The 13,849-nt window shown below is 50.1% G+C and overlaps 1 long non-coding RNA gene across 1 annotated transcript; it reads left to right on the forward strand.

The window, feature by feature from the left end:
- The first annotated feature begins 819 nt into the window (after positions 1–819).
- LOC118660319 lies at positions 820–12,888 on the forward strand. Its single transcript, XR_004968868.1, has 2 exons — positions 820–1,089; positions 12,288–12,888. It is a non-coding gene; the product is annotated as an uncharacterized LOC118660319 (long non-coding RNA).
- The last annotated feature ends 961 nt before the right edge of the window (positions 12,889–13,849 follow it).

Here is a 13,849-nt window from a genome sequence, read left to right on the forward strand (position 1 = left end):
ACAAGGTTGGGAAAGTTTTCATAGGTTGTGAGTTTTTTGCAGAGAGGAGAATCCCATTTCTTAAAAAATAACAAATGTATTATGTTATACAAGCAGAGCGCCTCTCAAATGCTAAGATGAGGTAAATCCCAGACAAACATGGGAAGGAGGAGAGGCCGGGTGTAACTGAGCCACAGTGTGTAACTTCCTCCCAATGCCACCCTACCCACATTTCCAAAATAATGTCCTTTTTTTGGTTGGTTTTGAACTCGACTGATGATTGCAATGGGAAGTTTTTCTTTTATGAGACGCCTATTCTGAGAAGTAGAATAAGTCTCCTAAAGCAATGGCGCCAAAAATGTTAGAAAGAGGAGTTTCCCCCCTGCCCAGATGTTTGCAAATCTCCAATCCCTGTGCCTAATTCCTGTGCTCACCTTCCAGCTCGCCACCTTGTTCCCGCTCTGGGCAGGATTAGATGCAGAGCGGTTATTGGATTCTTGACCTCACATTTTTATGTCGTGACTCTTCAACGTAAATAAAATATAGGATCCCTGTGCTAACAGATCTTACTAACCGATATACTAGAATATACAGGGTGTCCCCCAAAATGTACACTTTAAGAGCCGAGAGCTCAATTTTGAAAATGAAATGTATTTCAATAAACATACTTTATAATTCATCAATGTGTGTATACGTTTCTGGGGATACGCTGTGTTTGTATTGTTGATGGTAAAATGAGAAGATCTTAAAGCCTTTTCCCCCAACAAGACCAGTGCATCTGGACCAGACATTTCCTGCGGAAGCGCCGAGGAGATGAGGATCAGCTCGGGTCCGGGGCCGCACCGGCGCTGTTTGACAGCGTGGTCCTGCTGGCGTCCTGCTCTGCCCTGTGGCCTTGGGCACGTTTCTAAGCCAGTCCTTTCAGGCCCTGGTCATGCCCAGGGCCAGCTCCTGGGGTGGATGCTTGTTTTGTTTCAAACACGTGAACACACCCTCATTGTGTGGAGGCATTGTTTGGGACGCTCTGCAAATAGCATCTCAGTGACTGCTCACGACAACTCTACGATGCAATCCCTTTGTCATGCCCATTTTACAGAAGAGGACAGAAAGGTGAGTGATGGCCCACGGGCACACACCTGGGGGGGATCCTTGTTGCTGGGACATATGGGCTAGAGGGACCCAGGCCACAGGGGAGGGGGGGGTTTAGGGGAGGCTCCCCGAGGAACTGTCCTTTACTCCAGATGGAGCTCTCCCGGGGGAGGGGCCTTGAGCAGCTGTAGGCACACAGCAGGGTTATCACTAGGAAAGGAAGTCTTCTCTTTTGAGACACCCTGCATTCTGTTCTATCCTTTTTTTATGACTATCTTTTTATCTCTCTCTCTCTCTCTCTCTCTCTCTCTCTCTCTCTCTCTCTCTCTCTCTCCTCTCTCCATATCTATTTCTCATCTCTCTCCATACACTAGTATATACATTCAGCTTCCTTCCAATCATATCCATTTTCATGTCCCAGAGGCACTTTAAACTCGGGATGTTACATTGCATCCTTCCCAGGCGCAGGGCCCTGCCTCCGAACCCTCCCCCCATCTCAGTGACACTCAGTGCGCAGTGCCACCATCTACTGGGCTCCCCAGGCGGAAAGCGAGGGGAGCACCCTTCACTCTCTCCCATGCCTCCCCCTCTCCATCCAATCACCCCACGGGCCCTCTTGATTCCGCTCCTGAAATCCCCTCAAGCCACCTCGTTGACCCAGCTGGAGTGGCGGTCCGGCTGTTACAGACGGTGACAGAAGAGGGTCAGGCTGGGGCTGATTGGCCTGACGCTGTGCTGTGAGCAATGTGGGCTGCCTAGGGGGCTGCTCTCTCCTCTGTTCCCCACGCACAGATCGCAATCCAGGCTGCGGGACGGTCTGTCCAACCAGAAGTTTTCATTAATTCAAGTGTCGGTCTTCACTGAGGGACGTGAGATGCTCACTCCACCGGCGAACCAGTTGTAATCATTGTTTTGTATGTGATCTCAGGGGGTGTTTTCTTTAGCGTTGGTCTCTATAGGTAGATGGACTCTTTCTTGGAATGATATCTATACTAATAAAAGGGTAATATGCAAATGGTCGGGACACCCTCATGCATAACAACCAATCAGCAGGCTGCGTGTGCAGCAGGCATGGGTTGGTGGGGACTTTCAGTGCCGCGGACTTGCATCACGCCATCACAATGCATCACCAGGAGGCCTGGGGCCTGGCAGAGGCCTCTGAGTGACTCTGCTGGGGTCCGCAGGCCTCCATGAGGCCCGGCCCGGGGGCAGGGCCCAGTGGAGGCCTCTGCATGCCTGTGCTGGGGGTCCAGAAGCCTTCACGTGGCCCAGCCTGGGGGCGGGGCCTGGTGGAGGCCTCTGTGTAGCCCAGAGGTATGGCCTGGCAGAGGCCTCCACTCAGGGAGGCCTAGGGGTCCCTTGGCTCTGAGTGGCGAGATCTGGGGGTCCTGTGGCTCCACACGGCATGGAGGCAGGACCCCCATCTCCAGCCTACCTCTTTGGGGCATCCATCGAGGAGCCCCTCACTGTGATGGCACAGACCAGGCTGGGGGACCCCTCCCCCCAAGTGCATGAATTTTGTGCACCAGGCCACTGGTTGTATTTATAACCAATTATCTTAAGGACAGCTCCGGCCTAGCTCTCTCGTTCTTGCTCACCTTTGCTGCTGCTGGGGTTGGAGAGAAATGTGCCTTCCTGTCTGTCAGGGTCTTTGCTCAGAAGCACTGGCGCCTGGAGGTGACTCAGAGGGCACTGTGCTGTTCTCCCGCCGCTGAGCCCCAGAGGGCAGCAAATCAATTTTCCGCGGCTCCTGCTGGTTTGATTTGCTGGATGTATGCGTGACGCTTCTTGTGTTTCTGAATCTTACCTGACAGGTCCCGTTGCCGTGGGACCCTATGGGGGGATGCTCTGGGGGGGGGTGTGAGCCAGGCTGCCCGGCCTCTGCAGAAGGCTCTGCTGCAGTGGCCCTGCTCTGCTTTCCGCGGCCTCCAGGGAGCCCCCAGGGAGACAGGATCAGACTGCTTAGCGCTGAGTCCCTGTCCCATGGCCCTGAGCTGACACCTGCCGTGTAGTGATGACAAGAAGCCTGGGCTTAATGGCACGCATTCCCAAAAGGCAACACTGCCCTCCTCTCCAGTCTGCATAGGGTCCTTCCAGATCAGAGAGTAACACGATGGGGCCTCCTACAGATTCTGTCAGCGCCCTCATCCCAACTCGCTCCCTGCCCCACCGCAGCACCTGGCCTTCATTTGCCTCCAAGATTTACCTCCCTTCCCTTTCTCCAGTCCAGCCCTGCTGCTCTTAAGACCTTGGCTGTTAAAAATTGAAATCGACAGATGTGTTGTATTTTAAATTCATACCCGAGCACCTAAGGGGGCGCTTCCTGCAAGCCCTGTCCACCCCCCACCCCCACCCCAGCCCCAGCAGCTCTCCCGGGACCTCTGTTCAGGTGCTCTCCTCTGCGCCTGGGTTTCATGACAAGACCCCTGGTTTCGGGGGAGCCGTGACAGTCCAGTGCAAGGCCATTGCCCAGGAGAGCGTCCTGCTGAGCTGCGTCAGCCATGTGGACAGACCCTGTGGCCAGTGCTGAGGAAGCACGACCGATGGCCCTCCAGCCCCTCCCGCCGACTCCCCGGCCGGGTTCTCTCAGCAACACCAGGAGGTGAGTGCGAGTCCCGGCTGCCTGGCTGAGGCCCTGACCTTCACAGGGCATCGGAGGAAGGTGCCAGGCGCGGATGGGTGCGAGGGGCTCTGGGTGAAAAGGGGTCACTCAGGCCCTCAGTGAAGAGTTCTGTGTCCCCTCCAAGGGACCTTCCCATTGCCTCACTTTATAATAACCGTTTCATTAACAGACAACGCAAAACAAAACATTAAATCACGTTAAAGAGGCCTCGTCCCTCCTGTGCGGGAGCCGGCCGGTGAAATAGTTGCTTCTCCAGGAGCATTTCCCATCTGAACTGGCCTTATTTATTCACTGTTCCCGGCGACCTCGCTCTCCCCTCTGCCGACACGCGTCTGAGTTAGTTCCATGTATGAATCGCTGGCAGGTTTAGGAGGCACGTGGCCTGTGGAATATCCACGGAGAAGCTCGTGCATGTGACGGGGCCCTGACTGCAGCCTCCTCTCCCCGGCCAGCAGGGAGGGTGCTCCGCAGGCTCAGAGCCGCCGCTCTGCAATCAGGGCCGTCAGTCTGAAGCCATTGAATCTCCATGGAAACAGCAGCGTGTGTAATATTCTGTCAGGGGCGACATGGAGTTGGTGTGGCCCACCGACAGCGTGGCAGCTGGATTCTGACAACGATTCATTCTGTAAAGACCACCAGTTCGCCACAGGTTCTGTCACCAGAGGACCAGGCTTTCTGTTGGGACTTAAAGTAGAATTTATCCAGATGTGGAGCTGCAGGGGCCTAAATGGACCAACTCTGACCTGAAGGGATAGAACCAAGTTGCACATGTTCAAAAATTTGGTATAATTTTCTTTTCTCTTGTTTTACGCAAAAGTTTGTTGCTATTTTTTTTAGTGACTTTACCTTTTGTCTGCTTCCCACTTATATCTGGTTTGCTTTAAAATCCAAGTCAGACACTTGGGCTCTTGAAAAAGATGGTATTTGGAGCAACGAAGCAAGAAATCCTAGAATCCAGCGTGGGCAGGGAGGAGTCCCTGTGGTTGAATTGGTTGCTTGTAGTTGGCTAAGTGACAGAAGCATCTACTACATGTCTCCTTCTCTAGATGGGACTGACCTGAGCCCCCAAATCCACTGGGTCTAGCCTGGCCCGTGTGGCTCAGTGGTTCTTCAGTTCTTGTGCTCTCCAGTTCTCCCAGACCAACAACCCATTCCTTCTCGTCCAGACTTCAACATCCTCGCACTGTCCTCATTCTCAGCTACTGACCTCACTAGTACTTCCTCACTCATTGAGGACAGACATTGGAGAAATAAGATGAATTCCACAATTTTCCAATACATCTACCGACCGTTGCCTATCTGTCCTGCCTTCCCTTCCTTTGCTGTGATGAACTGTCTGTGTCCCAGCTACAGTCCAATTCTCCAGTTGTGCGTTAGGTCCCACACCCTCTCACTCAAGGTCAGTGCTTTATCGATACCGTCCTCCTCTTCTACCCGGTCAGTTTTCCTATGTTCATGGATGTTTTCTATCAGCGTTCAAATTATTTTTCTCAAATTACAAGAAAAAAAGCGAATTCTTACTTGAGCCCAATACCTCAATAAGTATTGAATTTCTTTCTCTTTAGAGTTAAAATCCCCAAAAGGGGCGTATATATGTGCTACTTCTGGTTCTGTATCTCCCAAAGTCCTCGAACCCTCTTCAATCCAGCTTTCGCTTGTAAAACAATCTCTTCTCTACCATATATCTGAATAACACCCAAATTTCTGTTTTCAACCTGAATTTTTCTACAGTACTTCGGGCTTGTGGATCCATCTGCCTATTCAACATTTCCATTTGAAATATGAGTACTATTTTCAAATTTAGCCAAAATGTGTGACATCTCCTTTCTCACATCTGCTGTATGGATGAAGACGATGGAAGGAGAAGGAGATGGTGGGCGACCCGTTCATCAGGTGGGAAGACAGTGCTTTGCCTTCCTCCACGCCGCGCCCTCACTTTGTCCCCTCCAGGGCCTTTCTGGGCTGCGCGGTCTCTGCCTGGGCCGCTGTAACGGCACTCGGCACATCATTATGTTCAGTTATTGGTGATCTGTCTTTACATTCATTCCGGAAGAGCAGGGCCAGGCTCATCTCTGAAGTGCACATCCAAGCACATGCCAGACACATAGTAGCATCTCCCAGTGTGGCCAGTGGGCGCAAGAGTCAACATCGTTAGCATCCACACACACACACACACACACACACACACACACACACACACAGGCAATGTGGCCTCCTGGAAACATGCCACATGCCTTCAACCAGGCGACCACATGACGGTTCTTCTAGCAAGTCCTTGCCATAACATCTTAGACAGCTCGCTAAATCCTTCTGGGACTACCTTCCATCAGCAATAACACACGCCCTACATCAGAGGACTCCATTGAGTTAGCATGGATGCCATTTCTCTGTGAATGATAAAACAGTTTGAAATTTCATGCTTATAATCAAACATCCCAGAACAAGTGGGAATCAATTTAGTGTCCGGTGATGGATGCCTCCTTTTCTATAAAAGCATCTCTAGCCTCTTAACCAATCACACTCACCACCATCCAACTATAAGTTGATGACAATCAAATCTACAGCAGATCTCCCTTCCCGAGTTTTCTCTTAAGTTCAGAAGTAGACATGCACTTTCATCACTAACTGGAGCTGTGAAAGTCAGCGTGGCTGAAATGCAGCCCATTACACCTGTCGTTTCAATGCCCTACTGATCAGATGCTTACTGTACGACCACAGTGACCCAGGCAATCTGCTCTGGGCAGCAGAGGTCCTAGCAGAGGAGTGTCACACCATCTGTGCTTCAGAAGGACCACCAAGTTGATTTGTGGAGGTTGGATTTAAGGGCCAAGTTAAAGGCCTGAAGGTCAATTCGTTGTCTCCTATGCTAATCAAAGGAAGGGATGACAATCCACGTAGTTAAGGAATTCCTAATATGGACTTAGTGTAGTTAATTGCACCTGGGAAACTGAGAACATAAAATATACAGATTTACTATTGCCCAGTTATGTAGGTGAGAAAAAGGGGGGAATCAAAAATCACTTCCAAGATTCTAGCTTGGGTTTCTGATAACCAGTGACACCAGCTTTGACAGAAAATGCAGGAGGAGAAGGTACTGGCCCAGAGGGAAGATCATTAGTGTAATATATGACTAAGCACTTTGGCAGGATGACTTGAGGCATGCCCGGAGCATGTGCAAGAATCCCCTGATGTTAGGACTGTGGATAAATGATAGGGCTTTTGCTGGACACTGTGAATCAGCAAGTCCTTAATTTTGATGAGTGCGGTGGGTATTTCTCTCTAAGTCATCACATGGAAACACCCAAGGGTGAGCGAATAACATTGGAGAAGTGACCTTACCCTCTTGAGTGATGTGTTAAAATATGTTCAGTGCCCAGTGCCCGGTTTTCATCTTCCTAGTTAATGGAGAAACTTCGCATTAACACTCCCAGAGGGCCTTCTCGACAACACTGGAGAGCCCTAAAGCCACTGTCCTCCGTGACGCACTGCAAGGAGAACCATCACAGCGCGTCAGCATGGAAGTGTGTCATATATTGATTTCTGAGCTACTACTGGCCCTTCATTAACACCCACTGTAGATCCTTAGGCTTCCTGCCACTTTCCCAGGAAATGCACTTCAGAGAGGAGCTCTGACAGATCTGATGTGACAAGCACTGTTTTGCAATTACTGTGTTTCTCTGACACTAACATCCCCTAATTCAGGCTCACAACATTCTGGTGCATGAAGGACTACTCGGGATTATATTTCAGATGGGAACACCGGACGGATGAGTGAGTGGCAGTCCAAGTAAGAGTATTGGCTGCGCAGCCAACAGACTTCAGTCCAAAGCCAGGCTCCAGCCAGGTGCCTCAGGTCTTTCACCCCCAATTTAATAACTAGTAAAACAAGACTATCAATAGAACAGAAATATTTTAAAAATTAAATAACTATTATTGTTAATTAGTACTTAGTAAATGATATTGAACAAATTTTGGTCACCTTCCCTTCACACTGCTTATAGTACACTTCCCGATGTCACTTCAAAATGACTGAAAAACAAAAATAGATAAAATAGAAAACTTCTCCTTCTGACAATAACAGAGCAAAGTAAATAAACACAACTGTTAATAATAAAAAGCGTGGAACACACACATACTGTATGTATACATTTTGTTCTCATTGTTTGTTCTAGGTAGGTTCCAGAAAGTTGGCATGGACACTTAACCAGTTAATACTGAACTGCTCCTCTGAGTAAGTGCAGCATTAGTTTCCTTCAAAACTCTGGCCGTAATATTTTTGTAAAAAGAGCAATAGGTAATCTTGTTTTATGTATGTGTCTGTGTAAATACAACTTATTGAATGTATATTGTTGATTCATTAACACTGAACTCATGTACCTTCCTCTCCTTCTCCCTTCCGTGTCATTTATCTTGATTAGAGCTGCCCGTGCGTGCACTCTGTGTGGTCTGGTAGTCTCTTCAATGGCCTGACTCTGTAATTGAGTTCTGGCTGTCAAGACTGTGTGGCATAGGCCAAAGGACAGACATGTTCATAAGTGAAGCATAATTAAGAGTCCAGAAACAGATCTGCATATTAGGTACTTGACTTATAACAACTATAATTCCACAGGGAAAGGGTGTCATTTTAAATAAATGATGCAGAGCCAATTGGTTACTCATATGGAAAAAGAAAAACTGATACATTCCTCACACTAGATGCAAACACAAAGTCCTGGATGGATTGTTAACACATGGTTGAACGTTAACCAACTAAAGGGCTTTTAGTAGTAACTCAGAATTGTATCTTTGTGGTCTTAGGTCATCATATGTCTCAGGAAGAAAATCTATCTCTGAGAAAAGAGTTGCTAAATTGGGGTAAATTAAAATTAAGAATTTCTGTTCATCGAATGGCATCTGCCACTGTCCAAATGAGAATGCTACATACGAACTGGAAGGCACTGGTAACACACAAAAGGAATGCCATCTTCTAGAACACAGAGGAGCTCCTACAAATCAACAGAAAGGACTGAGAATACAATAGAAAAATGAATTCAGATAATTAAACACTTTTCAAAATAGAATATGCAAATGACCAATGCACATGAGAAAAAATGCTCAACCTCACCAGTTATCAGAATAAAACAAATACATAATTGCCGCACATTATTAAAATTTTAAAAAGACTGCCAGCAATACTAATGTTGGGAAGGATGTGGAGCGTGTAAAATAATGTTCTCCTGTTGGTAGGAATCACCCTGGAAAGCCATTTTTCAGAATCTAAGCTGAATATTTTAGTATCATATAACTTCAGCATTCATGCGTTTAGGTATATACTAAAGAGAAATAACTGTATATGTGCTGCAATGAGAAAATGAGCACAGTAACACTAGTCATGACCAGCTAGAGAGGCCCAAATTCCATCAACTAGAATAGTGAGTAATAAATGGACTGTCCATGCAGTATCACAGCACACCACACAACAGTACAAATGAGCATAGGATCCTATATAATAAAGAGGTTAATATGCAAATTGGCTGTCAAGCCCTCACACAAGATGGCCACCCCCATGTGGGCACAAGATGGCCACCCCCATGTGGTCAAAAGATGGCTGCCACAAGATGGCTGGCAGGAGAGGGCAGTTGTGGGCATTCAGGCCAGCAGGGAAGGGCAGTTAGGGGCAACTAGGCCAGCAGGGGAGGGCAGTTGGGGGCGATTGGGCCAGCTGGGGAGCAGTTAGGTATAGATCAGGCTGGCAGGCAGAAGCGATTAGGGGCAATCAGGCAGGCAGGCGAGTGGTTAGGAGCCAGCAGTCTCGGATTGTGAGAGGGATGTCCGATTGCTGGTTTAGGCCTATGGGATCAGGCCTAAACCGGCAGTCAGACATCCCCCAAGGGGTCCCAGATTGGAGAGGGTGCAGGCTGAACTAAAGGACAACCTCCCCCAGTGCACAGATTTTGTGCACCAGGCCTCTAGTCACGATATACAGCCATAGACAACACCTGTAATGCTGAACACAATGCCCAACACCTACAATCATCAGGGCTCAGTCCACTTGCAGACCCTCGCCCCACTTAGGCATGGACTGCGCATGAGCAGAACCCCTGGGCGGGTCCCATGGGTATGAGGGCGGGGCTAGGATATCGGACCTTAGAGTAGGCTTGACTAGGAAACAAAAGGTTTAAGTTCCTTTTGGGAAATTTTAGAAAACCGTCTAGAACCTTAACAAATAAAACATGTTCTTGTTGAAAGTATTTCTGCAGACAATCCTGTGGCTGTTTGTAACACGTTTTTATTAATTCCTCTCAATTTAAAATAGACATTTGCATTATTGTGAGAGATTCGCTACTGAATCTGGGCTTGCAGGGCTGTCCCCACAGGGCTGGCCACGTCCTCGCAGCCACTGGGGTGTCGGTAAGGAAAGCTCCACTTGCTGTCCACACTCACACTTACTTCTCTTGGGTCCGTTTCACGGCATTCCCTTCCAAAAAACAAACATGCCTCAAAATGCTCTTGTGAAGCCGTCTTCCTATTGCATTTGCAATAGTCACTGCTTTCGATGGCTATTGAAAGTTTGAGTTTAAAAAGAAAATTAGAAGCATTAATTTTTAAAGCATGAAACTGCATAAGAATGAAAATCAATAAAATTCAAGTCACAAATTCCTACAGTGTTTCTGCCACGTCCCCCCACCCCTGGTGGATATTGGGCCCCCTTCTCGGCCGGTGACTCTCGCTTTCCTGGAGAAATAATTCATCCGGCGTTAGACCCTTCGCCACCAGCTCCTGCTCTGCAATAAATAACACTTACAGCTAAAAAGGAGCCTAGGTTTTCCTTGAGTGGAAAATCGGGAAGGTCTGGGTTTTGACATCTACACACACGGTGCAGGGCCGGGGGGAGGGGGGGGTGCGGTGGGGGTTGGCGGTGGGGGCGGGGCAGCTCCATGCTGCAGGGGCACGAGGAAGGGCTGGTGGAAAGGAAGCTCGGGCGCCTGTTAGGGGCAGTGTGATAGCGACGCCCATCGCCGCGAAGCTTCTCCATCTTCCCTGCTCCCTTCCATCGGGCTGAGCTGTAACCACTGAGAGGAAAATGTCCCGAGTTCCAGAGTCAGAGCCGGAGGAAGTGTCACCATGGAGACAATGTCCTGCGGGGGGACAAGAAGGAAGAAGTGGCCGTGCACAGTCGCCTGCCCTGACCGCAGGCCTGGGGGGAGGGGGCGGCCCTGCCCTCGCCGGCGCCCAGCCCCTGCAGCCCGTGGGCCTGCTCTCCATCCCCCGCAGATTAGAGTCTGTGATGTTTCATTGTTTAAAGAGAACACACAACGACAGAGTGTGAGACGTCAGACCAGTCTGGTTGCCCAGCCTGCAATGCAGTCATGCCTGGGATTCTGCCTATTGGCATCATTTGGTTAAAATGCTGTTCAAGTTAAATGGCGACATAGGCCTGCTTATCTCTTTTAAAGAATGTCTTTCTGAGAAGGTGTGTGGAAGCCCTAAGCTTTAAAGTGAAAAACAGAGGACATTTCCTCAGGTTTGGGAAGCGTTATTACAATTGTGGTCGCCGTGCCCACCCAAGCTCGGGCATCAGGAAGGGTGGGTGGGAGCCTGGCCAGAGGTGCTCAGTGGGTCGGAGCCCCGTCCTGTGCACTGAAAAGCTGCCGGTGGGATTCCCCATCAGGGCACAAGTGGGGGCTGCAGGCTCCACCCCGGCAGGGGGCGCACAGGAGGGGGGAGGGCAGGGCGTGCAGGAGGCAGCTGACCAATGATTCTCTCTTATCACTGATGTTTCTCTCTCTCCTTTCCTCTCTGAAATCAATAAAAATATATTTTTTAAAAAAACTGAGCTGTGGGCTGTTACCCCCATTGCATAAACATAGCCTCTGGGGACTCGGTGATAATAACACACACACACACACACACACACACACACACACACACACCGCCCCCTGTGCTGGGATCTGGGTCCGGGGGAGCACACCCCACAGGCAATCAGGCGTGGATGCTGGGACCCTGGCTCAGGGCGCTGAGTCCCCATCAATCAAGCGTAATTAGTTACCACCGTCATTCGTTCTTGTGCAACAGCAAACGCATCCCATGGGGGGGGGGGCGGGGGGTGGTGACAGTTTCTGTGTAAACAGGAGGCTAGAGTGCCTGGTGCTGCCTGCCCGTGTGCTGGGGCCCTGGAGTCAGGCCTGTGACTCAGGTGAGTGCTTTCCCCGCTTCGCTGCGGAGGGGCTGGCGGGCTGGGACCCAGGCCGCTGACATGGGCGGGAGGCGGGCCCTCCAGGGCCTGGCAGCGTGACCAGGGGCTGCTGGGGCTGTGCCCTGGGGCCCTGGGAGAGCAGGAGGCAGAGGACTATAGGGACCAAGCCCAAGTGGGCACCGTTCCCAGGGCGGAGGCCCCAGGCGGCTGCGAGAGAGGACGTGGAAGGAGGTGGGCGGGGGTGGGGGGGGACTGCCTCTGGGATGAACCCCAGACTCACACCTTCACTGACATTGTGACGGGTCTGCTGGCTGAGCTGTTTGCAGAGCACGAGGTTCCCCTGGACACGGACAGCGCGGCCTACGGACACGTTAATAAAGAGGCATTTTTATGGAGACCTGGCATCTGTCGTCGTTACAGCCTCCGTGAGCCTGGTGCTTCCATCTGCACAGAGCAGTCCTACCATCGCCGTCACAGCCGAGCGCAGAGCAGTCCCAGGACACGGCGGGAGGCCTACCACTGCTCTTCCCGACCTAACGCTGCAGCCACGGGGACACCGGGGTGTGAAGCAGCTAAAATTCACTCACTGAGCTGGGACTGAGCTGAGCTCTTAAAATGTCAAGCTCTGTCTCGTCATTGAATATTTTATACCAACTCTTCCTAATTAGAGATATGCTTTAATTTATGTAAAAAATCGCTTGCCTAGAAATGATCAAAATAATTAGAAGCAAAATCCTGCTAATTTTTATTTACTGCCACATAAATATAATATTTAAGGTGAAAATATGAAATTGTTTTCCTTGGAGTCAGTTCATGTTGTCTGGATGCCCATGAAGAATTTAAAAGAATTTTATGGCTGTTAATGGAACTTGGTTTAAAGTGTTGATTAAAGTCGAGCATGGGAAATTCTTTATGTATTACACATCTCCATAACATATGATGAAACGCATTTTGTATTAATTTATTATGGAAAAGGTAGTCAAAATTAATCAAACATTATAAAGTGAGTTTCCTTAATCTATGCAGTGGTACGATTTTGTTTTATGTGGCATTTTTCATGCAAATGGTATAAATAGCCTCAGAGAGTTAAAGCCATAGAGCAGAATGACAAAGCGTCGGAGGGAGAAATATGAACGAGGAGAAGAGAGAGAGGAGAGATCCATTATCAAATGAGCGAGGGCGGCCGCGAGTGTTATTTAAAGTCTTGCAGGAACGCATCGCTGTTTCCAGGAAGACATTTACATGGGCTCCGAGGACATTTCCCGGGCAGCAGCGCCCGCGCCATCCATCCTGCGGAGAATAGCGGGTGCCGCGCCGAGGGCAGCGTTCCCGGTCACACTGGAGAGCAGGCCAGCCCCGGGAGGAGAGAGGAGCCGAGGTGTTTTTTCCTGGAAACAAATCCCAGGACCTGACGTGCTCCCGCTCAGTCACGACCTCCAAGGCCGCCATCATTGTATCAGCGAGAGTCTGGGAATAGATTTCCTAAAACCCGAAGGGCAGTTATTAATTTTCCTGAAAGGCGTTGTTCAAAAATGCTGAGCCGCAGGACGAAATGCTATGGACACAGCGCTTCCCCAAAAGCAAACCAGACACAGTCTAGTGCATGTCGGGTCTGTGTTGAGCACCGTCCTTTAAGCCAAGAAGGGTGTCCTCAAGGCACCTGAGCCCAGGGACCGGGAACCTTCCACCCACAGGCCCTCCTCCCACCCACAGGCCCTCCTCCCACCCACAGACCCTCCTCCCACCCACAGGCCCTCCTCCCACCCACAGGCCCTCCTTCCACCCACAGATCCTCCTCCTACAACACAGGCCCTCCTCCCACCCACAGGCCCTCCTCCCACCCACAGTTCCTCCTCCCACCCACAGGCCCTCCTCCCACCCACAGGCCCTCCTTCCACCCACAGATCCTCCTCCCACCCACAGGCCCTCCTCCCACCCACAGGCCCTCCTCCCACCCACAGATCCTCCTCCCACCCACAGGC

The sequence above is a fragment of the Myotis myotis genome, unplaced genomic scaffold (genome assembly GCF_014108235.1).
Source record: "Myotis myotis isolate mMyoMyo1 unplaced genomic scaffold, mMyoMyo1.p scaffold_m19_p_7, whole genome shotgun sequence".
Classification (NCBI taxonomy): domain Eukaryota; kingdom Metazoa; phylum Chordata; class Mammalia; order Chiroptera; family Vespertilionidae; genus Myotis; species Myotis myotis.